This window comes from Octopus bimaculoides, chromosome 2, assembly GCF_046866305.1.
Source record: "Octopus bimaculoides isolate indiv1 chromosome 2, ASM4686630v1, whole genome shotgun sequence".
Taxonomy (NCBI): domain Eukaryota; kingdom Metazoa; phylum Mollusca; class Cephalopoda; order Octopoda; family Octopodidae; genus Octopus; species Octopus bimaculoides.
This window is the reverse complement of record NC_142929.1, coordinates 57,193,364-57,210,173: the sequence shown is the minus strand read 5'-3', so window position 1 is coordinate 57,210,173 and position 16,810 is coordinate 57,193,364. Positions and strand designations below refer to the sequence as shown.

Sequence of the window (16,810 nt, the reverse complement as noted above, 5' to 3'; positions counted from 1 at the left end):
ATATATATAAATATATATATATAATATATATATATATATATATATATATATATAATATATATATATATATATATATATATATATTATATATATATATATATATATATATATATATATATACATATATATATATATATATATATATATATATATATATATATATATATATATATATATATACATATATATACATATATATATATATATATATATATATATATATATATATATATATATATATATATATATATATATATATATATATATACATATATATACATATATATATATATATATATATATATATATATACATATATATATATATATATATATATATACATATATATATATATATATATATATATATACATATATATATATATATATATATATATATACATATATATACATATATATATATATATATATATATATATACATATATATATATATATATATATATATATATATATATATATATATATATATATATATATATACATATATATATATATATATATATATATATATACATATATATATATATATATATATATATATATATATATACATATATATATTTATATATATATATATATATATACATATATATATATATATATATATATATATATATACATATATATATATATATATATATATATATATATATACATATATATATATATATATATATATATATATATACATATATATATATATATATATATATATATATATATACATATATATATATATATATATATATATATATATACATATATATATATATATATATATATATATGTATATATATATATATATATATATATATATATATATATTATATGATTGAACGCCAAGCATCCATTTCCAAGTTAGTTTTATCTTGATAATTTCGATGCGACCCTTAATTTCTGTTTCGATCTATATCTATCTCTTTCTAATTCTCTTTCTCTTTCCCCTCTCCCCTTCGTTTCCTCTCTCTTCCTTTCTCTAATTCTTTTTATCTCCCCTTTCGTTTTTTTCTCTCTCATCCTTTCTCTAATTCTTTTCCTCTCCCCTTCGCCGTTCTCTGTCTGTCCCTCTCTCCCTCACTCTTCATCCTTTGCTCTCGTTGCTCGCACGTGACCATCGGCCATCTATCTTTTCCTAACTTGAATTTCTTTCCTTCCGATCAGCTGCAGGGATCAGATGCATTCTTGTCTCTCTCCTGTCAGAGCTTAATCCTCAAGCGTTCCTCACTTCACCTCATTTAGGCTTAGCAGCCCTTCCTGTTTGTTTTCATTGTTCTGCTTTTGTTACCAACTTTGACCCTCCGCAAATCGCAAATTTTATTTAATTTGGTTTGCGGGAGCAACTGTTTTTGTCGAAGGCGTGTCTTGTCGTAAATTACTCGAAATACGGAGTAGAAAAACAGCCAATAACTGATGAAGGGTCGTTCTTTATGTTGCTTGTTTTGTTTTCCATTTCTTTCTTTCGTTGTTCGCAAAAGTTCGTATTCCATATTTTCGTATTTCGTATTTCATGTTGTTTACGTTCTGTAGTGTCCTGTGCCCATATATGCATATGTGTATACATATATAAGTATATATATATATATATATATATATATATATATATATATATATATATATATATATATTTCTGTGTTCCTTTCTGTCGAAGAGCCACGACTTACGCACGAGTGAGTGCACAAATAAAAGTTTCCAATCAAACACTTTTGACAGGAGTTACATATATAATTTTAAAAGTTTGACTCATTTCCAGGCAACTCAGTTTCATAACCTACGTTTGTCGTGTATGTCCCTTCATAAAAAGTATCAGATGAAATATCAATGCTGGGTCGGAAGAACAAAGACGAAAATCAAGATTAAAATTTATCAAAATGAATTTGAATAGAAAGGCAGCAAGAAGAGTGACATCTACGGACATGTTTTGGTCTTATTTGAACTCCTCAACGAAGCATATATACATTTAGCATTACTTGCAACTATATCCCAATAAAAATATCCTAACCTAGTGTCTTAATAAAGAAAATACATACACATGATTGCTTAATCCTGTATATTATCTCTTATCTTTTACTTGTTTAGCCATTGAACTGCAGCCATGCTGGAGCACCGCTTTCACGGGATTTAAACAAAGAAAAGGACCCCAGTACTTATTCAATCGGTATCTATTCTATCAGTTGTAAAGCAGTTGTGGAGGACAAACGCAAACATAGTGATACACACACATACACGTATACATTAGTATTTTTCACTCATTTATTATTATTCATTTATTGATTTTTATTTATCCATTTATTTACTTGTTTATTTGTTTACTTCATTTGTTTATTTTGATTACTTATACATTTGATTGTAGTTAATTAATAAATAGTTCCAAATGAATGTTTACAGGCTGATGTTTGTCGATTGATTATCCTCTCTATTTTCTTATTTGCCTTATATATACATGTATATACATGCACACGTATATACAAACATATATATTATTGTTATTATTGTTATTATTTTCTTCTTCAATTTTGTTTCCAGTTATTGCCGTGTATCTTCCCGACACCTAGGGCAAAGAAACTCACTATATACATTGGTAGGCTATTAAAATACAGACTCTCATTTATTATTATTATTATTATTATTATTATTATTATTATTATTATTTTTATTTTTATTATGATTATTATTATTGTTATTGTTTTTATTATTATTTTATGTTTGACTTTTGTTTTGCATTTGTACAAGTTGGATCCAAGTCTCACCCAGAGACCTCAAGAGACAACAAGTTAGAAGTTCATGTAGGTGTTATGCCTAGGGTACCATATATTTGGATTTGTACAGTTTTGTTCAAGTGAATGTTTAAGAAACCATAAGAAAATTATGTGTTTGCTTTAAAATTTGAGATCACATAGACACTATTTTACGTAGGATATAGGCAGTTCCCATGAGCACTATCTTTTGAACTTCAGCCATTTTGGGGTTTCCTGGAATCTGATCTAGGTAGTAATCAGCCCGTTTCGCTGTCATTCCCAGGGTACCTATGACAATAGGTATTGTTTTCGTCTTCAGATTCCACATTTTGCTAATTTCTATTTCAAGATCTTTATATTTGCCCAGTTTTTGGTAGGTCTTGACAGATACGTTTATATCGATTGGGACAGTCATATCAATGAGAAGGCATGATTTTTGTCTGAAGTCTTTCAGTATGATGTCTGGCCTATTTGCGCCTATCTTTCTGTCAGTTTGAATGGTGAAGTTCCAGAGGAGTGCAATGTGATCATTTTCAAGTACTGGGGGTGGTTTGTGTTCCCACCAGTTTTTATCATGGGGCAAGTCCAGGTTTTTGCATATTACCCAGTGAATATATTGTGCAGCTCTATCATGCCTGTAGGCGCAAGCAGACTGCACATGGAGACAACATGATCGATGGTCTCATTTTGTTGTTGGCATATACGACATTATTATTATTATTATTATTATTATCATTATTATTATTATTATTATTATTATTATTATTATTATTATTATTATTATTATTATTATTCAGTAGTCTTATTTTTATAACGTGCTTTCACTTCACTACCGAGCGCAGCTCTGTGTGCCTTGGGTATGTGCTGTAGTTTGCTGTGATGCTCTTATGGTTACTGTATTGAAAGTGTTTTACGTAGGATGTGCGCAGTGCCCAGTAGTGCAATTTTCTGTATGTAATATATATTTGTAAGCCCTGGTGTTTTTGTTATGTATTTGTTTGAATATTTTTTATCATACCCAATGTGCGCACTATGATAGGAATTGTTTCTGTTTTTAGACTCCACATTCGAGTTACCTCTATTTCCAGGTCTTTGTATTTTGAAAGATTCTTTGTATTTTGAAAGAAACTGTGAGGAAGCCTGTTGTATATATACATGTATGTGTGTGTATGTTTGTATTTGTCTTTCCTACTGCGTAGCAGTCGGTGTTGTTTTGCTTACGTCGTTGTAACTTAGCGGCTTGGTAAAAGACATCGTTAAAATAAGTACCTGAATTATAAATAAGCACTATTATTTATTTGTTCGACTAAACCCGTCAAGGTCGTGCTCCAGTATGGCCGAAGTCCTATGACTGAAGCAAAAATAAAAAAATATATATATACATAAGTATACAAACACACACACATATACACACACATACATGCCTTGACTTGTCTTATTTTTCAATTCATAATGAAATCATAAAAATACCGTCGTGTTACGCGCCATGCTCTGGACATTTTTAGACTTCACGAAACAGTGGTGACACATCGCTTGTTTAGTTGCTTATATTGACAACCAATGTTTGGATACCTGGTAACTCCTACCATTTTGTATATATTCAACTCACCAAATTATTCCAGTACACAAATTAGTATTTTAAGACTAGATTTTTTTTACCGCGTGGCATTTTGGGAAGGTGTCTTCTCCTATAGCCTCGGGCCGACCAAAGCCTTGTGAGTGGATCTGGTAGACGGAAACTGGAAGAAACCCGCTGTATGTCTTTGTATTTGTTTGTCCCCCACCCCACCACCATCTCTTGACAACAAATGTTGGTGTGTTTGCGTCACCGTAACTTAGCGGTTCGGCAAAAAGAGACTGATAGAATTAGTTCTACACTTCGATTAAAAAACCCTTTAAGGTGGTGCTCCAGCATGGTCGCAGTCAAATGACTGAAACAAGTAAAACAAAAAACTGTTATTTAGCTCCAAGTCTGACCACGGCAGATTTCTTAAAGAAAAGGAAAGAATTCAAGAAAGACGGAAAGACAGAAAGAAGAGGTGGAAGAAGAAAGCACACGTGGTTGATATATATACATATATACACTTATAAATATGTGTGTATATATGTATTTTCATTCATACTTAGACACCTTATGTATGTATGTATGTATGTATGTATGTGTGTGTGTGTGTGTATGTATGTATGTATGTATTTATGTATGTATGCATGCATGATGTATATATGTATGTATGTATGTATGTATGTATTTATATGTAAGTGTGTGTCTATGAATATATTAAGTATGTGCACAAAATCCAGTACGAGAGGAACGTGATTTCACTATTTTGTAAAATTTCCGCAAAAAATAAGACATGAAGAATGATTGATGGATATACTAATGACGCGTGTAATATACATACATACGTACATATATACATGCGTGTGTGTGTTTGTGTGTATGTGTGTGTGTGTGTGTGTGTGCGTGTGCGTGTGTGTGTGTATAAACACAAGTATGCATATGTGTGTGTGTGTATCAATACATGCATGTATGTATATAAACACAAGTGTATGTGTGTGTGTGTGTGTGTGTGTGTGTGTGTGTGTGTGTGTGTGTGTGTAATTGGGGTATTACATGAATAGATTAATAGTTTAATTGAAATGTGCATTTAACTGCTTCGTATACAAATATATAAACAGAAACACTGATGACTCGTTCATGTATTTTTGTATAAGAGAGAGAAACGTGAATATTTTTTTGTTCATAAGTGTATGGCTCATATTAAGTGTATGTATTTAAAATTTAATATTTCTTGATCATTCTGTATCTCCTGACATCCTATTTCAGCATAACTTGCCTCGTCGGTGTAATATGTAATATGAGCAACGAAATATGAGCAACGAAATATTTTTATATTTACGTATTTTAGAAAGGAAGAAAGTTTTCTTTTCTCTCATTTCGAATCACAAAGAGTTGTAGAAAGAGCAAAACAAATGTATCGATAGAACCACACATGAAGATGAATGTATCCAATCCGTTTTGGGTTTTTTCCTTTTGCATAGTAGCAGCGTAGGAAGAAAATCAAAGTTGGAATAACAGGCCAAAAAAAAAACAAAAAAAAGACTGTATTTCTTTGTCCCCTCGTTAAGGCACACACATGAGAATAAAATAGAGAAAATAATTGAAACCCCACCCTAAAAACGACATAATTTTCATAAGATTTAAAATTCGAAAAACTGTCTTGAGTCAGGGTAGCAGTAAACAAATTTTAAGACTTAATTTTACTTTTGTTTCTAAAATAGGTGTGACGCTATTATTATATATTTCTTTTCCTTGTCTCTACCCCACTAATAAGAAATATCTTGTTTCATAAAATTTTATAATTAATATACTGTGTTATGTCATGCTGATGATTTCTATAAAGAATGAAATGGTGCTATACATGATTACCACTGGCTAGAAATTTCAAAATACGTGAGCAACAAACAAATAAATAAACAAAAGTTTCTTCTTTGCATCTTTCTTCGTATTTCCTAATTTCATATTCAAACTTCAAATTCGGCCAAATGGTATGAAGAAATTATTATCTCCCTTTTATTTGTCGGAAAGCGTACACAATGTTAGAATGTAAAATGATTAATTAATTGTCTAATCTCGAAGAAAATTGAACGCAACTGACAAAGGGTTGGGATGAATAATGCAATGCATACTATCGGATGCACTAACGATTCTACCACTTTGCTTAGTCCTTCAGTCTTCACTAAAATTAAATTCCTCCCCAAAATTCCTTTCGTTTTAAAACTTTTTTCTTCAAAACACTATCTCTGGCCTACAGAGTATCTAGCTGAAAATCAAACATTACCAAGAAGAGGAAGAAGAAGGATATAAGGATATAACAAGTTGTCTTTTGTCCTTCATAAATAATAGTCTCGAATTTTGACATAATGCTGTCAATTGCAGAGAGAGAGAGAGAGAGAATGTAAGTCGATTACATCGGCCCAGTATTTGACTGGTACTTATTTCATCGACTCCCAAATAGATGGTATGTAAAGTTGACATCAATGGCATTTAAACTCAGAACGAAAAGAAACGGGGAAGGCAGTTATGAAAAAGTCAGAGCGCTAACTTTCTCAGATAAGCACAAGGACACCGTGATTTTGTGTGGGAATGGTCAGATTCGAGAAGACCGACCCCAGAAACTTAAAAGAATAAGTTGATTTCGATGAGATTTGAACACAAAAGGTGGAGGTGCATATAACTAAACAGGTATGTTGTTCCCCTCCTTTTATTTAAGAACAAAAATGTTCTAAAGCACAACTAAACATCGTTTGTTTGCATGATCTTTCTCTGAGAATTAATCGAGGATTGAACACACAACAAAAAGTGTGTCAGCCGTGGGAGAATTGCTTCGGTTTATAATAATCTATAACCTACAACGGCATAAAGCTGTTTGTATTACCATACAGCGTGTGCATATGTATGTTTGTATTGTCGTGTTTGTCGTGAACATTACCATATTGTTGTTCAGTGTTACTTTGCTGAAGCTTTTTTCCCACTAGCCGTTTTTACAATCTTTCAAACCTCTATTTCTGCCACTACATATATGTATGCATGCATGCATGCATGCATGTATGTATGTATGTATGTATGTGTGTATGCATGTATACAAATATACATATATACATATTCTTTTATTCTTTTTCTTTTTTCAGTTATTTGATTGTAGCCATTCTGAAGAACCGCCTTGTGGAGTTTTTGTTGAACAAATCGACCCTAGCTTTATTGTTCTAAACCTTAAGGCCTCTTTTGTTGAACCGCTAAGTTACTGGGACGCAAACAAACCAATATGGAATGTCAAGCGGTGATGAGGGGACAAACACAGATACATTGGCACTCCCACATAGATACATACATATATATACGAAGAGCTTCTCTTCAGTTTCCGTCTACCAAACCCACTCACGCGGATATGTATGTGTGTGTAATGTATATATATGTATATATGTATGTATGTATGTATATATATATATATATATATATATATATATATAAACCAAGAAAGAAGATGGTGATAAGATTAATAAAAATTTATTAATACATTGATAAGACCTACAATTGTTTCAATTCAGCGCATGTAGTATAAAATCAATCAAATTTAATTTAATTTATCAGTTTTGTTAAGTATTATAAGCCAGAATATCATCAAGGAAGAACTGACAAAAAAAATTATATATATCATATTGAAACGATAATGAAAACATTAAATAATCGAACAGAGAAAATACAGAGTACCATTAAAATCAATGCATAATATAAAAATATATACAGTTATAAAAATAGTTATTGTCATAAATTGATAAAGATTTCTTTGTATATTCTTCCCTGATGATATTCTGGCTTATGATAATTAACCAGCGATGAATTGAACCAATTGTAGGTCTTGTCAATGTATTAATAAAGTTTAATTTAATTTGTGACCGTGGGAAGAGCCATTGTAACGATGCGTCCTGCCCTAACTATTCGAAACGCCAGTGTTATAATGGTGGCAGCTGATGAAAGAAATGTTCTCTATGTGGCCTGTGTGTTTTCTGTACCTTGTTTATCATCTTGTCTATGTTTTTTTTTGCAACGTCATGTACCCAGATATGCATCTATATATACATGTAGATGAAGGTATGTACATACATGTACATATATATGCATATACTCATATATTATTTATATATATATATATATATATATCTGTGTGTGTGTGTGTGTGTGTGTGTGTGTGTGTGTGTGTGTGTGTGTGTGTGTATGTTGTGTCCTCCCCTGCTGCTTGACAACGCATGTTGGTATATTTGCCTCTTCGTAACTTAGTGGTTCGGCATAAAAACGGATAGAATAAGTACCAGGCTTTAAACGAAGAAGTAAATACTGAGGTCGATTCGTTCGACTAAAATTCTTCAAGGCCGTGCCTCAGCATGACCGTAGTCTAATGACTGAAACAAGTAAAAGATATAGATAAAACATACGCACTTGCACACATACACACATAAACACATGTGTAACCGAAATGTTCCAGCGATATTCATCGTTTCGTAAAGATAACGTTCATCGTTGCTTTTGTATATGATTTATTGTTAAACCTGGCTAATCCATGGTTTCCAAGCATTGAATGATTGTACGTACTATGGTATAATATTAACCTGACACCACCTGACAGGTTGACTGATAAATAATTTCGCACCAGTAAAATGGTATTTGACATCTACCGCAAAGCATTTATCTAAGAATGTATTATGTAATAAAAAAAAACTCTACACCTTCTGTTCAATAACTCAGGCCGCCTTTACAGGGCGGTTCTGCCAGAAAGAAACGTTAGACAAATCTCATTCTTACAACTCGCTATTGTTTTCATATCAGATAGATAGATAGATGTTGTTGTTGTTGGCACTCCGTCGCTTACGACGTCGAGGGTTCCAGTTGATCCGATCAACGGAACAGCCTGCTTGTGAAATTAACGTGCAAGTGGCTGAGCACTCCACAGACACGTGTACCCTTAACGTAGTTCTCAGGGATATTCAGGGTGACTCAGTGTGACAAGGCTGACCCTTTGAATTACAGGCACAATAGAAACAGGAAGTAAGAGTAAGAGAAAGTTGTGGTGAAAGAGTACAGCAGGGTTCGCCACCATTCCCTGCCGAAGCCTCGTGGAGCTTTAGCTGTTTTCGCTCAATAAACACTCACAACACCCGGTCTGGGAATCGAAACCGCGATCCTATGACCGCGAGTCCGCTGTCCTAACCACTGGGCCATTGCGCCTCCACAGATAGATAGATAGATAGATAGATAGATAGATAGAAATAACCAAAGAAATATATAAACAAGCTGACTATCATAGAATATGTTTTTTCATCTTAGATCTGCTCGAACAGATGTCACCTGTGGCTAAATAATCCTTTCTGTTGGAGGCACAAAGCCCCAAATTTGTGGTGAGAGGACTAGTCGATTACATCGACCCAGTGTTTCACTGGTATTTAATTTATCGACCCCGAAAGGATGAAAGACAAAGTCTCTCTTGTTGAACCGCTAAGTTACGGGGATGCAAACACACCAATATGGAATGTCAAGCGGTGATGAGGGGACAAACACAGATACATTGGCACTCCCACATAGATACGTACAAAAGAGAATCTACACAATCTACATTAGATATTGCGCTTTCTCTTCTGTTTTCTAAACTTGAGACGTGGTTGTGTGGTAAAAAAGATTCCTTCCCAACCATGCGGTCCCAGGTTCAGTCCCACTGCACGGCCTCCTTGCGCAGGTGCCAGCTACTATAGCCCGGGCGTCGACAAAATCGAATGAATTTGGTAGTTGGAAACTGAAAGAAGCTTGTAGTGTGTCAGGGTATTCGCACACAAGGAAGCACATAAATGCAGAACAAAGTGGAAAAAATTAGTACTCGAATCCCACCTTGGTGGAGTTTGAACTCAGAATGTAAGACAAATGATATGCAACAAAGCATTTTGTCCATTACACTAATGGATCTGCCAGTTTGCCCCTATATTAATGATAATAATAATAATAATAATCATGATTTCAAATTTTAGCACAAGGCCAGCAATTCGGGGGTCGGGGATAAGTTGATTACATCGACCTCAGTGTTTCACTGGTATTTAATTTGTCGACCCCGAAAGGATGAAAGGCAAAGTCGACCTCGGCGGAATTTGAACTCAGAACGTTAGCGGCAGACGAAATACCGCTAAGCATTTCGCCTGGCGTGCTTACGATTCTTCCAGCTCGCCGCCTTAAGACAGATGAAATGCCGCTTAAGCATTTCGACTGGTGCGCTAACGATTCTGCCTGCTCGCCGCCTACCTGTGGCTAAATAATAGCAGCAAGAGCGACAACAGCAACACTACCAGCAACAACGCAAACATCAGCAACAGCAAGCAATTTTCTTGCGAGCCACTGAAGCAACCTCCTCGTAGGTATCTGATCCGTTATTCTTATCTCTCTTGGACTTTTTTTTTTATCTACATCTCTCATTTATTGAATCCTTCATTCGCCCTTTTCCTTACTTCGGATCCCTTACTCTATCTGCGTCATGCATTAAATAAGTTTTCTGTATTTTCGACCCCTTCACAATTTCTTTCTTCCTTCCTCTCCTATTTTCTTTCTTTCCTTCTTTTTTTTCTTTTCTTTCTTTTTTTGCTCACCCTCCCCGCCTCTCTCTCTGTCTCTGTCTTTCCTTTTTCTTTCTTTACTTCTTCCTTCCTTTCTGTCTTCCTTCGTTCGTTTCTTTCTTTCTCTCTCTCTCTCTCTCTCTCTCTCTCTCTTACTCCCTAAACTTCAAATATTGGTATTATTTGCGTCCTCCCAAAATGTCAGTCCTTATGCCTATAATAGAAAGGATCGGTCGGCTCATACTTTCGGGGGGGGGGGGTCAATAAGTTAGTATCAATTGAGTACTAAGGTCGATGTAATCGACTTATCCCCGCCCCCAAAATTTAGGCTTTGTGCCTTTAGTAGAAAGGATTATTATTGTTGTTGTTTTTAATCTGTATATATCTACGTAATCTACATATATATTGCGCTTTCTCTTCTGTTTTCTAAACTTGAGGTATGGTTGTGTGGTAAAAAGATACCTTCCCAACCATGCGGTCCTAAGTTCAGTCCCACTGTGCGACCTCCTTGCACAGGTGCCAGCTACTATAGCCCGGGCGTGGACCAAATCCTAGTGAATGAATTTGGTAGTCGGAGACTGAAAAAAGCTTGTCGTGTGTGCGGGTATTCGTACACAAGGAAGCACATAAATGCAGAACAAAGTGAAAAGAATTAGTACTCGAATCCCAAAGGTAGAGTAATATGCTTTTTATTAAAGCCGATCGAAATCATCATAAACTTGTGTGTGTGTGTGTGTGTGTGTGTGTGTAAAGCTTGCTTCCCAACTACATGGTTCTGAATTGAGTCCCATTGCATGACACCTTGGGCAAGTGTCTTCTATAGTCCCTGGCCGACCAAAGCCTTGTGAGTGGATTTGGTAGGCGGAAACTGAAAGAAGACCGCTGTATATATATGTATATATTTATGTGTGCATATGTTTGTGTCTGTACATCCGACATCGCTTGACAATTGACGCTGGTGTGTTTATGTCCCCGTAACCAAGCGGTTCGGCAAAAGAGCCGATAGAATAAGTACTAGGCTTGCAAAGAATAAGGCCTGGGATTGAGTTCTTCGACGCAAACACTTTAAGGCGGTGCTCTAGCATGGCCGCAGTCAGAATGACTGAAACAAGTAAAACAATATACATATGTATAAACACACACACACACACACACACACACACACACACAACCAAATCGTTTCGGGTTCAGTCCCACTGTATAATACCTTGGCAAGTGTCTTCTACTGTAGCCTCGGGCCAACCAAAGCCTTGTGAGAGGATTTGTTAGACGGAAACTGAAAGAAGCCCATCGTACACACATACACGTATATGTAAACGCGGAGTAGATAAAACAGGGGACAACTGATGAAGGGAATGTTCTTTATGTTGCCTGTCTCATTTCTCTGTTTCTTTCGTTGTTCGAAAAAACGTTTATTATACGTTTGCTTTTTATGCTCTCATTTCTCATTTTGTTCACGTTTTTTTGACGTCCTGTACCCATATATGCTTGTATATATAAATATATATGTAGGCTTGTACATGCACGTGTGTATATATGCATATATGTATTATTTATATTATGTTGTATATATATATATATATATATATATATATATATATATATATATATATATATATATAGTCAATTTAAACGTGAACAAGCAAGAAAAAAACACGAAAAAACAACTCGAGGACGTGGAATAAGTACAGTGTTATTGGACGCTCAGGAAAGGAAAGAAAAGAAAGAGGATTTAACGTTTCGATTGGAGATCTTCGTCAGAAATATAGGAAAAGTCCAAAGAAGGAAAGACAGAGAAAGAAAATCGCCAACGATGCACACGCGGTCACAAATTGGAATGACCGGAAGGGAAAGAGTGGAGGAAAAGCTCTTTTCAAAGACAAGAGAGTGCAAGAGAAATAAGTATGTGTGCATGTAATGATAGCAATATATATATATATATATATATATATATATATATACATATGTAAGCGCGCGCGATCGAATAAGCACTCGGCTTAAAAAATAAGTCCTGGGGTCGATTTGTTCGACAAAAATTCTTCAAGGCGGTGCTCCAGCATGGCTGTAGTTAAATGACCGAAACAAGTAAAAGAATCGAAAAATAAAAAAAAAATATGCACACAGAGAGTCCGACGATGGCCGAAACTGTCAACAACATTCTCGTATGCAAATTTGTACTCAACAAAAGTAAAGAGCAGGGGTGGGGAAAACCCCGCCTGCAGGCGCAATTGAGCCCGCAACCTCATTGTATTTCGCCCGCAGGCTGATATGTACAAAATATATACTAGTATATATATATACTCATTTGAAAAGGAAGGTGTGGCTGGAGAAGAGATGTCTGTCGGAGTGTACGTTCCAAAAGAGATGAAAGCATGTTGCACGAGTGCTGTGCGTGTAAGGAATCGTGTGAATAGACGGAAAAAAAGAACAAAAAAGGTATCAGCGATAGATCGGGGCTTGTGGGGTCGGAGCGTGGCCTGATCATCGCTTCATTTGTATTGTCCCTGTATTGTTAAGTTCATTCGATTTTTAATATATTTCATTTAATTTTTAAAAGTCATATTTTATGTAAAATCATACCGATTTACTGATCTCATCAATGGTTCTGTCCATTTCTATGTTTAGCCCCTGGTGGGCAATAAAGAAATTGATATTTCGCCTGTCGCCACGTCCTGAGTTCAAATTCCGCCGATGTCGACTTTGCGTTTCATCCTTTAGGATCGATAAATTAAGTACCAGTTACGCATTGGGGTCGATGTAATCGACTTAATCCCTTTGTCTGTCTTTGTTTGTCCCCTCTATGTTTAGTCCCTTGTGGGCAATAAAGAAATAAGAATCGCTAGCACGCCGGACGAGATCTTCAGCAGTATTTCGCCTGTCGCTACGTCCAGAGTTCAAATTCCGTCGATGTCGACTTTGCCTTTCATCCTTTAGGGGTCGACTAGTCCCTTCTCACTAAATTTCAGGCCTTGTATCATTAGTAGAAAGGATTATAACTAAACATAAAAACAGACATTAATCCCACACACGCATATATATATATATATATATATATATATATGTTTGAGTGTGCGTGTGTTTGTCCCCTACTATTCCTTGACAACGGGTGTTGATTTGTTTAGGCTCCCGTAAACTAGTAATTCGGTAAAAAAAAGAAACTGGTTGGATAAGTATCAAGCTTAAAGATAAGTTGAGGGGTCGCTTTGTTCGACCGAACCCTTCGAAGTGGTGCCCCAGCATGACCTCGTCTTCATAACTGAAACAAGTAAAAGGTAAAATATCAAAAGATATACATGTACATCACCTCTTTCTTACTAGAACACACACGCATGCTTCCACGCACACACGCATTCTCACACACACACACACCCGCATGGCAGACGAGAGAATGCTTTAGTCGTGGAAATAGAGAAAAGCAATAAGGGAAAAGGGTGAATGTATTTATTTTGCTTTCTTTCGTCACCTTCTTTTTTCCTCTGTCGTTCTTATCCCTTCGCTTTCTCAATTTTTCTTTCGGCCGGTTTAAACATCTCTCTCTCTCTCTCTCTCTCCCTCTCACACACACACACTCTCTCTCTCTCTCTCTCTCCCTCTCTCTCTCCCTCTCTCTCTCCCTCTCTCTCCCTCTCTCTCTCCCCCTCTCTCTCTCCCCCCTATATATATATATATAATACAAATGATATGTAAGTATATGCATATTATATATATATATTATATATATATATATAATACAAATAATATGTGAGTATATGCATATTATATATATATATATATATATATATATATATATATATATATATATATATATATATATATATGTATATATATATAGTATGTCCTTGATTAATTTTATATATATATATGTATATATTCCTATGTTCTTTTACCTGTTTCTATCATTTGACCGTGGCCATGCGAGAGCACCTCCTTGAAGGGTCTTAGTCGAAGGAATCGACCCCAGGGCTTATTTTGTAAAGCCTAGTGCATATTCTTTGGGTTCTTCTGCTGAACCGCTAGATTACGGAAATGCAAACAGACCAACACCGGTTATATATTATATATTACATATATATATATATATTATTTTGTTTAAAAGAGTTCCAACAGTCTGTTAAAGTCTGTCAAACCGGCCATGACGAAGGGAAATAGCCCTGAAACTCGAGTCGCTTTTATATATTTATATTTATATATTTGATCCTTTATATTGAACACTCAATATTTCATCTACATTCAATACTTTATTTCATGGTGCCATCCATTTTTATTTTATTTTATATTATATTATATATTGTATATTATATATATATTGTATATTCCATATTCTATACCCCACATTGGTTCTGCAGGAATATAAATAAAACATAAAAAACAGACAGTGTTGGAACTCGTTTAAACAAAATAATATATTCCTCTATACACAATCATACAAAAAAACCCACCTTTTTTGTATTTATTTTTACTCGCATATATATATATATATATATATATATATATATATATATATATATATATCTTTACTCTTTACTCTTTTTTACTCTTTTATTTGTTTCAGACATTTGACTGCGGCCATGCTGGAGCACCGCCTTTAATCGAGCAAATCGACTTATTCTTTGGAAGCCTAGTACTTATTCTATCGGTCTCTTTTTGCCGAACCGCTAAGTTGCGGGGAAGTAAACACACCACCATCGGTTGTCAAGCGATGTTGGGGGGACAACACACACACACACACACACACACACACACACACACACACACACACACACACACACACACACACACACACACACACACACATATATATATATATATATATATATATATATATATAAATACATGTATGTGTATGTTCATGTGTGTGTTTGTGTTTTATATGTCACTTGTTTCAGTCATAAGAATGTGGCCATGCTGTAGCACCTCCTTGAAAAGTTTAGTCGAGCAATTCGACCCCAGTACTGCTTTTATTTTTTTTTATAAATAAGACTGGTAGTTTGTCTATCGGAGCTTTTTTGCCGAACCGCAAAGTTAAGGGAGCGTAAACAGAAGAAACATATATACACACACACACACTCATATATAATGTGTGTGTGTGTGTGTGTTTGTGTGTGTGTGTGTGTGTGTATTTGTGTGTCTGTGTTTGTCCCTCCACTATTGCTAGACAACCGATGTTGGTATGTTTACGTCCCCGTAATCAAGCGGTTCGGCAAAAGAAACCGATAGAATAAGTGCTAGACTTACAAAGAATAAGCCCTGGGGTCGATTAGTTCGACTGAAGGCGGTGCTCCAGCATGGCCGCAGTCAAATGACTAAAACAAGTAAAAGAATAACAGAATATACAATGTCATTCACACACATGTCTATATATAAGTTTTTAGAATTGGAACTCGAAGCAGATGAAGCTATCAGTAATAGCATACAAGTTTTGGTTTGAGCAGCCCCTTGGATAGAAAAGGTAGGAGGTTGAGCATCGGGACACGAACCGGGTTTGTAGGGTTTTTAAACTGAATATTGATACGCTACTATTTATAGCTTATATGCTTCGATACCCAACGTTCCAAAACTGAACCATTTCTTGTTCTCTCGAAGTTAGAATTATTGTGATGTGAACAACTCACAGGCACACACACACACACACACACATACGCACATTAATACATACATAAATATATATATATATATATATATATATATATATATATATATATATATTGGACAGATTTCTTCAAGGAATACCGGATAAGCCACCCATGCTTGAATACAACTCACTCAACAAGAACTCACTACTTGAATGGACCATAACCAAAACTCAACTTAAACAGGATTTAGATAATCCTATCAGGTGGTGCTCTTAAGTTAGACATGGCCTGGACCAATCTTTGGTCGAAACATATCTAAGTTTATATTT

At 34.6% G+C, this 16,810-nt stretch overlaps 1 long non-coding RNA gene across 1 annotated transcript in view; it reads left to right on the top strand.

Moving 5' to 3' along the window:
- LOC149137074 (uncharacterized) overlaps window positions 1-2,242 on the top strand; it is a 35,525-nt gene extending 33,283 nt beyond the window's left edge. The window contains exon 3 of the long non-coding RNA XR_016239129.1: window positions 2,099-2,242. This is a non-coding gene — a long non-coding RNA (uncharacterized LOC149137074). The remainder of the gene's footprint in view (window positions 1-2,098) is intronic.
- The last annotated feature ends 14,568 nt before the right edge of the window (window positions 2,243-16,810 follow it).